Raw genomic sequence first — 10,466 nt, forward strand, 5'->3', positions numbered from 1 at the left:
AGCACACCTGAACCAGGAAAAAACCTTCTCCCTCCACCGCGCCCCCACCCCACCCCCCACCCACTGATGAAGCTTAACATTGTGCCAGCCGCCAAAGGGGAATACAGGTTCTTTCTCTTGTTATGGGCAGCCATAGAAGGGTGGATATTTGGACCCTGAGAGTCAATAAATTGATAACGGACACCCTCCATTTCTCAGTATCAGAGAGCATTCTGAGGGACCTGCTGTCCTGGTAACAGAACCACCCTTCCTTGTAAGGACCTCACAAGCATGCTCAGTTCCTCTATTAAATGGACCTGTGTGGACCTTAGTCCAGTTTAGGTGCATTTTCCCCACACCCATGAACCTGAGAGCAGAGTGATAAAGCAGAAGAGGCCCCAGCTTTAGTGTCAGTTAGCTTTTCCCCCTCGCCCGTGTGGCTCTGCCCCACTTGCTGACTTCGGACAGGGTTGAGCTCCGTGAGCACCAGGTCCGTCTTTGGTGAAATAGGGGCAATTACACCACACCCCAAATAGAGGCAAACCGAGGGTTAAATGCACGCGAGCCTCCTTTCTCAGCGCCGGACACTGGCAGGTGGTAGAGACTCAGTGCTCTTGGCTTTGGAACAATGAGAGAGACTCAGAAGACAATGGGCGTGGCCTGCCCATCCTTGGGCAGGTGGGAGGTGGTTTTGTATGAGAAAGGTTCCCGCCTGCTTAGAAGGCTCAGTGCAGAGCGATTCTTTTGAGGTGTTCGGCTCCTGGAGGCGTTGCCAGCTTTCTCTTTTCCTTTTCTCAGAAAAGCTTCTTGTTTTTCGCGAGGCGCCCACTCATTTGTGGCGCCAGCAAGGCAGGCAAAGGAAGAGAAGGGTGTGCCGTGGCTGTGCGGAAGTTGGAAACCCAGCTCAGGGGCGGGTTATTCATCTGGGAGCAGCTTCTGTAAAAGGCAGGGCTTGTGAAATTCTGGAGAGGCACCAAGGCAGAGAGGGCCAGCGGGAGGAGTCCTGTTAATGAAACGGGAAATGTGGACTGGAGCGCATGGTGTTCCCCTGGGCAGGGTGGTTCCCGCGCTCTTGTCTGGCGGAGTCGAAGAAGGAAGCCACGGAGGAAAGGTGGTGTAGCAAAGGTGGGAATTCATTGAGAAACAAGCACAGGCTCCCACGTGGGGAGGGGGAAAGAGTCCCATTAGGTCCCTTTTCCTAGGGTTTATAAAGGCTGCAGACGTTTGTGCCTTGATATCCCCTCTGACTGGTCACTATCCCCTTCGATTTGGTCACTGTAATAACTCCTGAGCTCAAAGGTCAAACCTCACATGGGACACATGAGGCTCCCCTCCCCTCCTTCCTCATCGTCCCCTCTCCCCTTTGGGCTATTTTCTGCCCTTGCTCAATGAGGGGCTTCCTCCCCTTTATTTTGTAAATGTATACCTTCTGCGGTTTCCAGCTCTTATTCTATGGAAATACACCTTCTGCTATTCCCTGCTCTCTTATTCTATGGAAATACACCTTCTGCTATTCCCTGCTCTCTTATTCTATGGAAATATACCTTCTGCTATTCCCTGCTCTCTTATTCTATGGAAATACACCTTCTGCTATTCCCTGCTCTCTTCTATGGAAATACACCTTCTGCTATTCCCTGCTCTCTTATTCTATGGAAATACACCTTCTGCTATTCCCTGCTCTCTTCTATGGAAATACACCTTCTGCTATTCCCTGCTCTCTTATTCTATGGAAATACACCTTCTGCTATTCCCTGCTCTCTTATTCTATGGAAATACACCTTCTGCTATTCCCTGCTCTCTTATTCTATGGAAATACACCTTCTGCTATTCCCTGCTCTCTTATTCTATGGAAATACACCTTCTGCTATTCCCTGCTCTCTTATTCTATGGAAATACACCTTCTGCTATTCCCTGCTCTCTTATTCTATGGAAATACACCTTCTGCTATTCCCTGCTCTCTTATTCTATGGAAATACACCTTCTGCTATTCCCTGCTCTCTTATTCTATGGAAATATACCTTCTGCTATTCCCTGCTCTCTTATTCTATGGAAATACACCTTCTGCTATTCCCTGCTCTCTTATTCTATGGAAATATACCTTCTGCTATTCTCTGCTCTCTTATTCTATGGAAATACACCTTCTGCTATTCCCTGCTCTCTTATTCTATGGAAATACACCTTCTGCTATTCCCTGCTCTCTTATTCTATGGAAATACACCTTCTGCTATTCCCTGCTCTCTTATTCTATGGAAATACACCTTCTGCTATTCTGTAGCCCTGTGCTTTTCCCATGGACCCTTTACTTTTCTAAAATTTCCTAAACCTGCCTATTTGACCCCCCAAAACTCCTATCATTAAGATGGTCTGTGTCTGTCCATTCTATGGCTTAGCTGGGCCTCCTCAGCGTGTGTGTGTGTGTGTGTGTGTGTGTTAATCCAACCCTGCACACCACACTCCAGCAGTCCATTTACTCTGGAATCTAGAGAAGTTCTCATTCCAGCTGTATGCTTTTCAGACGTGCCTGTGAGTACAGTGGCCCAGGAGGAATGCTTTCTGGCACAATGGAATTGATAGAAATGTATTTTTGCCCCTCCCAGTTTCCTCTGAGGGGTCTCAGTTCTCCTTCCCTTGGGGCCCCACGCTAAAGTGAAAAACACCCTCCCCAAAGGTGATAGTTGGAAATGACTTGGTGAATGCTTTGTGGCTATTTGCATAAGAAGTCAAAGGCCTTTGAGATCTCCATAAATACAGGTTGAATTCAGTGGAGGAAGTTAGGGAAATGATCCCCACTGGAACCTTTCTGGGTTCCTCACTGATAGTGTTGGAATCTGTGGCTGTGTGGTCATCCCTGAGGAATGAATACCAGGTACTGATGTCCTTTGTTCTTTGTGAACTCTTGGGTTTTGCTGTTGTTTTATTTTTAGCAAAATAATTACCTGATATTTTGTTTTATGATTATTTCCAAGCTTGCCACAATAAACAAATCTGCAGATCTGTCAAAACATTAGCATATTAGGAATAGAGCTATCATTGCATGATTCTCATAGATTGCTAGGACTAACTCGTGGGAAGTCCTAGATCACAGTCTTACATATTGTTCTGTAGTTTAAATATGCCAGTTCCACCCCACAGTGACACTTTCCTGTCCTGATTTTGCCTGGTGTAAAACCATGGAAAATGGGCCCAGGCATTGCCTGGATTCCTCCACAATTTCTAGCAGTTCCACTGCCATTGGTAAATGCCGATTTCTTTCTACCATTAAAGCATTAAACATTTTCTCTTAAGTCAGCAAAGAATTCCAAATATCTGCTGAGGGCTGACAGTCTCTTTCAGAGCAAATAGGTTGGTGAAGCTTATGAATAAAGATTATTCACCATCTGTCTCCCGTTTTGTTGACTAAAGGATATTAACCCTTTGCTATATATAATATATTACGTGTGTGTTTTCCAGTGTATTATTTACTTTTGGCTTTCTTTTTAGAGTATATTTCATTTCCTAATTTTTTTGTCCTTTTATGTGGTAAACCTTTTAATATTTTTCATTTATGGGCTGGCCTATGACCCACACTAATCTCTTTTCTCAGTAAAAGGGAAAATTTTCAATGTCAGAGGCCATGATGAGGTCATTCTGGAGTCTGGGCATCTTCAACCCCATTCGACTCAGAAAGGACGTCAGACTTGCTTGGGGCCCCTCGGGTCATGAGTTTTGCTATTGACTATCCCAACACTGAGTCAGGCTTTCTCTCAAGCTGGATGGGTTTGTACATTGTTAATCTGGCTTCTCTCAGCTAGGCTTTCTACAGCCACAGCAGACGCAGCCCAGCCTTCCCAGCCTCCTCTGTGAGCGACCGAGCAGCTTTGGGGAAAGGGACTGGCGTTACCCAGGCAGGTCAGGTAGTGGTTTCCATTAATCTGTGATCTGTGATTGCTGAGAACGTTGAGAGTAACACGGTGCACACAGGTCAAAACATACCGTGGGTAAAAGTCAGCCTTATCTACCAGAATTTTCAGCACTTGAACACTATCCTCCCTCCTTGGAAACCTTTGTTTCCTCAGCCCCAACAAAGCAATGGTCAATCTTATATATCCCCTTTATAAGCATATGCTTTCATTTGCTTGTAATTGTAATTGGAATGGACAAACAATATTCTTTCAGTTAACATTGTAATGCATGCGTCTTTTAATATTCCTATAAACTTATTTTCATTGGCCTTATATTACTCTATTAGTTGGAAATATCAAAATTTCTTTCATTTTCTTTTTGTCTTAGCCTAGGTTTGCCCTACAGTAGAACTCAGCCACGGATTTGAATGTAAGAAATGGATCTGGGAGGCGATCCTGGGAAGCACTGGGAGGGAGTGAGGAAGAAAAACCAGAAAAGGAAGAAAATGGTTTGGGCTGTATTAATAATGGGTTCCTTTCTGGGGTAACTGGGGCTTAGTCTTACTGGGATCCCTCTAAGAGGCAATGTGAAATGCAACTCAGAATTTTCCCACCAAGAGGTGAGACAGCTGGGGTCACGATCAACTGTCCATGTCCTCTCTAGGTTAGATGAGACCCAATGAAATCATCTTGCTACCAAGTGACTTGTTGGACTCCTTGAGGAATGTACCATATTGAGGACTCAGTATTGGTTTCTACTGCTGACATTCAGCAGTGGGAGTAACAAGAATTGGCTTAATAGGAAGGTGCCCATGCTATGGGCCCATGCGTAGCCCCCACCCCTGCCATCATGACTTCTCCATTTGTGGACCTATTTTGCAAACACTGGTGTGCCTGAGGGCAGAGGCTCGCTGGCACCCATGGGATGAGCCTTTCTGTATCATATCAGGTCAGTGGATGGTCTGGCGGTCACTGACCTGAATCACAAAGATCTGCATTTCGTGCCCATTCCCATAGATTCATCCATGTGCCTTGTCTCCAAATTTTTGTCTCTACCTTCAAATATTGTTCTCTTGCTCCTTCCAGGCCCCTGACCAACCTACCAGGCCAGTTGCCACTGTCTAGAAATTCTTGAATCTTCTTATCCCTGAACACATCTCCCACGCACAAAGTTAATGGCTATGTGTGCTTCTTGGAGTTCTCCCCGCTCGGAGGATTTCCTGAGCTGCACTGTAGTAGGGTCGCAGTCCATTTTCATGACCCATCCATGACCCAGGCATTCTCCCCCCCGCAGCCCCCTGCCCTTCAGCTGGTTTTAGATAATCCCTCATAGGCCATAGAAGAGCTGAGAGAATTTAGCAATCTAGGATTTGGGCTATCTCTATGTGTACCTTTGTGTCTCCCAGTCCTACTTGGGCCCAATCCTAAACATAGCATTTCTTTTATATCAGGCATATTTGTTGTACCTCCCTTTCCTTACTTAGGACTTCATGGATCTGACCATACCAAGCTCCTGAATTTGAGAAGTACATGAGCTCCTAAGAAAATCTTGATTTGAAAGCAGCTTCTAGCATGCTGCTAGACCCTGCTGATGGGGAGCAGCACATGGAAGTTGTTTGGCTCATAGCTCTGAATTGTCCCCCTGAGTCAGCAAGTTGGGATATTTAGCCACCGACTCTCCTCCTTCACTGGGACATTAACTCCTTGCACCATGTGGCCTGTTTTGCACAGGCTGACCCACTCCCATGACCAGATGGCCCAAGGCATAGAGATGCCAGAAGACAGCAGTGGGATAAGAGCAACCTGCTGGTGCCCACACAGTGGGCTGAGGTCATCGGTACAGATCACCCATAACATCTGCTTTTACGTTTCTCTATTTCTACCAATTCTTACTGCTTTTTCACAATGACGAAAACATTGTCTCTTCTCAAAAGGGGCTCACAGTTCCATAGGGAACTAAAAAGGGTACAAGTAACATGATAGTCGAAATGTAGCAGAACCAAAGTGTTCATGGGATCCCCACAATAGAGAAACTAAACTAAACTCAATTCTCAAAAAATTCCCAGGAATATCTGAAACAGAGAGATCTTCTCAGATAAGGATCTGATTAGATGATTGAGAAGGAAGTGCTCTCATCCTATATAATAAAAGGCTAATAATGCAAATCAACCAAATGGTGGAAAGACCAGTTGCTATGATGTGCACTGACCACCAGGGGCAGACACTCAATGTAGGAGCTGTCCCCTGTTGGTCATTGCGCTCCCACAGAGGGAGGACCGCTCAGCCAGAAGCCAGGCTCACGGCTGATGAGTGCAGCAGCGGTGGCGGGAGCCTCTCCTGCCTCCGTGGCAGGAGGACATCCACCAAGGGCTCCTGGACTGCAAGAGGGTGCAGGCTGGGCTGAGGGATCCTGTACTCCCTGCCCCCCACCCCCAAGTGCACAAATTTCATGCACTGGGCCTCTGGTATGCACATAAAATGCTATTGTGAGGAGCTCTATCAGGTGATGTATTAGATCAAGCACGTTGGTCTTAATGGTAATATATTAGATCTAGCACTTAGCTAGAAAGCAGGATCTTGGTGTGTGGGACATGGAGACACATCCAGATAAAAACCAAGGGCTGCCCCACTGTGGTGGAAACACGAGTAAGAGATGAGCTCCGAAGCTAGCAGAGGAAAGAGGGCCATGCCAAGTGTTTACCTCTCCCTGAGCTCCTGAGGCTCTTTGTGAATTGTCTTGTTTGCTTCTGCTGGGTGGTGGGAAAATATGGGCAATTTTCTCAGGCCAGAGTTTTTTGGTTTGTTCACGCAAAGAAAAAAAGTGAGTGAAGTTGAAGGACAGTTGCTTCTGGGTGGTAGGACCAAGAGAATTAGCAAATACTAGGCCACTGATCAACCTGCCTCCTCTCCACACCTGCCTTCTCCCTCTCAAACTGTCAGCCTCTCCCTTCAGGGTACCATGTGGTCAGAGAAAGCATTGCTTTGCCCTATAAAATCATTTGCTGTTGACTTTATTGCAAAGCTTTTATTGTAAAGCAATAAAGTTCTGGTGTGTGCAGTAAGTTGGACTGCCTGGGCCTCCAGGAGAGGACATTGGTTCTGTCTGGAATCCTCTTTAAACCTCTGTTCCAAAGGCATCTCCTACATGTAACCGCAATCATGGGCTACTTGTCTTTCTCTATCTGACTTACTTCACTTAGCATAATGCCCTCTAGGTCCATACATGTTGTCACAAGTGGTAAGATTTCATTCTTTTTATGACTGTAAAGTACAGCATAGGGAATATAGTCAATAATATTGTAATAACTCTGTTTGGTGCCAGGTAGGTACTAGGTTTATTGGGGTGATCACTTTATAAGGTAATCACTATGCTGTATACCTGAAACTAATATAATATTGTATGCCAACTGTAATTGAAAAATAAATTAAAAACAATCTTGAGCCCTGACTGGTTTGGCTCAGTGGATAGAGCGTCAGCCTATGGACTCAAGGGTCCCAGGTTCGATTCTGGTCAAGGGCATGTACCTTGGTTGCGGGTACATACCCAGTGGGGTGTGTGTGGGAGGTAGCTGATTGATGTTTCTCTCTCATCGATGTTTCTAACTCTCTATCCCTTTCCCTTCCTCTGTGTAAAAAAAAAAAAAAAAAAAATCAATAAAATACATTTAAAAAAAAATCTTGAACTCTCCTCCCAAAGACTAAGGTTCTTGCAAAAAATTAAAACAAAACAAAGCAAAACAAAAAAATAAAACACTTGTCCTCTGGAAAATCTTCCCTGGTCCTTTGTTGAAGTTCTGCAGACCTTTGTTATCAGCAATACCACAGCAGTTCTCTGCTGCTTCCTTTCAGCACTGACAAGCACTCATGGAGTAGTTGATGTAAGGCACCACCTATGTGTTTTCCCACACTACATCTTAGATTCTTACATCTAAATTGTTGCTATCTCTTTTCCCTCCACTCAAATCTAGTCTTTGAGGTCAAAATTCATAATCTGTTGTTCTCATCACCTTTAGTTTGGTGCCTATCATATTAGTTGATAACTTTTTGAGTGAAATTAACAAATGCCTTGGACCAACTAGCTTGACCTGAAACTCTAATATTTATATGAGAAAAACCATTTTGTCTTGCCACATAATGTAGGTGGCAACTAATGGTTGACTGTTCAGTCATCCCTGATTTAATTATCAAATGCTATTTTAATTTAGAATATATTTATTTTGGTAAACATGCATGAAATTGACACTTTTAACCGTTTTTTTAAGTGATTCTGTGGTATTAAGCACATTCATGTTGTTGTTATTTAACCATCACAACCATTCATCTCCAAAACTTTTTCACCTTCCCAAAGTGAAACTCCTTAGCTATTTTAATTTTTAAAATATTTATCAAAGTAATTCATGCATAGAATTAAAAAATATACAGTACAAGTCTTATAAAGAAAAAGGACCAGTTCCCCACTCCTCCCATTTCCTTGACTCATCCTAGAGGCAATTACTTTATATTCTTTTAATGAATCCTTTTGATGCTTATCTGCACATTTATAAATATTAAATCTTGACTGCTATTTTAAAATGTTTTAATTTTACATGATCTATAGCAGTGATGGCGAACCTTTTGAGCTCGGCGTGTCAGCATTTTGAAAAACCCTAACTTTGGTGCCGTGTCACATATAGAAATTTTTTGATATTTGCAACCATAGTAAAAACAAAGATTTATGTTTTTGATATTTATTTTATATATTTAAATGCCATTTAACAAAGAAAAATCAACCAAAAAAATGAGTTCGCTTGTCATAGGTTCTCCATCACTGATCTATAGACTTCTGTGGTAGTAGTTGAGGCTTTAACCCTTTTCTCTCCACCCCCTCCACTCTCCCAATCCTCCCTATAGTTATTTCACAGTCCTTGTGACATAATTTTGGTAAAGTGAATAACTAGTGTTTACACTGTGTGAGTCCATAGTGACATAAAAACCTGGTTGCTGTCATTGAGGGTGCAAGTGAAGGAGGAGGGCCGAGTTCACACTGAAGTCCTGTTTAGCGTGCGTTTTTTGGGGGGTTGGGGGGCATGCCTTATTGAGGCCGTCGCTATACTTGAAATCTCAGAAATTTGAGCCTCTCAGACTTGACTTCTCAGGAGAATAAACCTCAGTCTCCAGTGGGGGTAGGGGACAGAGTGGTGGGTGAGGAAGGGAGTTACCTGGCTCTGTGGGAATGGTGTTGAGGAGGGCGTCTGGCTTCCAACTATTTGTAGACGTTCAATCAAGTCCTTTTTCTCCACCCCCTTGCTTTACCCCGCCTTTGATTCCAGGTGCCTTGATACACAGGCCCTCGGCAGTCCTACTGCCTGAATTCTGTGCTTCTCACCCTTAGTAGCGCTGGTCTCCGGTGGAAATACCACTGCCCCGTGAAGTCCACCATTCCTCAGTCCTCCACAGATGTGCTAATGTCCTTGACTGCTCTCCTCTCCTCTCTCATTCTCTTTGTCCTGGTGGGTCATATCTTTTTTATTTTGTCATTGTCATTTTAGCTGAGTGTTGGGAGGGAAAGGAAATGAATACCTGTGGTCAGTCTGTCGTGATTAACCTGAAATCCACATGCACATAAAATAGAGAAAAAACCCTGACTCTTAAAATGGACTTAAAGCCCATTAGGCCAATTTCTGACAAGTGAGGGCAGAGGGTAATGAGGAGGACTGACAGAGAGGTCTTCCTTCTCATTTTTTTCTCAGGGCACAAAATTAGGGTAAAAAAATTAAAGCTTGAAAAAAAAAGTCATTTTTGGAAGGTCTTGCTGTTGGTGAGATGTTCATGATATTGCAAGGGTGGGGGTTTGGAAAAAAGAAGATCTTTTGAAAGATCTTCATGAAATCAAATTTGCATGGTATGCTTTATATGCTGAACGTATTTAGAAATTTATCGTTTTATATGAATTTGGTAAGGATACTATTATTTTTCAGAGGCTCTCCATTTGAAGGTCAGTAAAAGTGTTAACGCCAGGGTAGGGTTTAGCTTTGGGCTCTAGCACTGTTGGCATTGGTTCAACTTGGGGCTCACAAGTTCCAGGTCCAGGGAAGAGCAGTGACCCGCTTGCTGGTGCGCTGTGTCCACTGGGCCCACTGCTGTGGGCTCATGCACTGGTGACTCCTGCTGACGGACTTGACTGTGAAAGCCTCCTGGGAAGTCTTCCAGAGTTTTCTCTGGGAAGTTCAAATTTGCCCTTCTCTCAGATGCTTTTCCTTTTGGTGCGTGCAGTTTCTGAATGGAAGGAAATTTTCTGCCAAGGAAGGGCACAAAGACATTAACTTAATTCATTGTGTTTTTCTAGGGAGACACAGGCGTAGACAGCAGCTTAGGAGTGAGAACTGCCTCTTCCGCGGTTGTCCCGCAGATCTGGGCTTTGGAAGATCTAAGGACTCTGGTACTTGGCTGCCAGCAGCCGTCTTGTTCAGGTCCTTTCATTCTTTTGCTGGGTCCTTGCTCCTAGGCTGTTGCTCCTACTCCCTGCCAGTAGGTGGCAAGCTAGGCCCAGGAAAAACAGCAAGAAAGGGTGGGTTGTGTGAGTAGGCTTGATCTTGCTGGGCTGTTTTCCCAGATGTGCGGTGCTGT

Source organism: Myotis daubentonii, chromosome 4 (genome assembly GCF_963259705.1).
Source record: "Myotis daubentonii chromosome 4, mMyoDau2.1, whole genome shotgun sequence".
NCBI classification, from domain to species: domain Eukaryota; kingdom Metazoa; phylum Chordata; class Mammalia; order Chiroptera; family Vespertilionidae; genus Myotis; species Myotis daubentonii.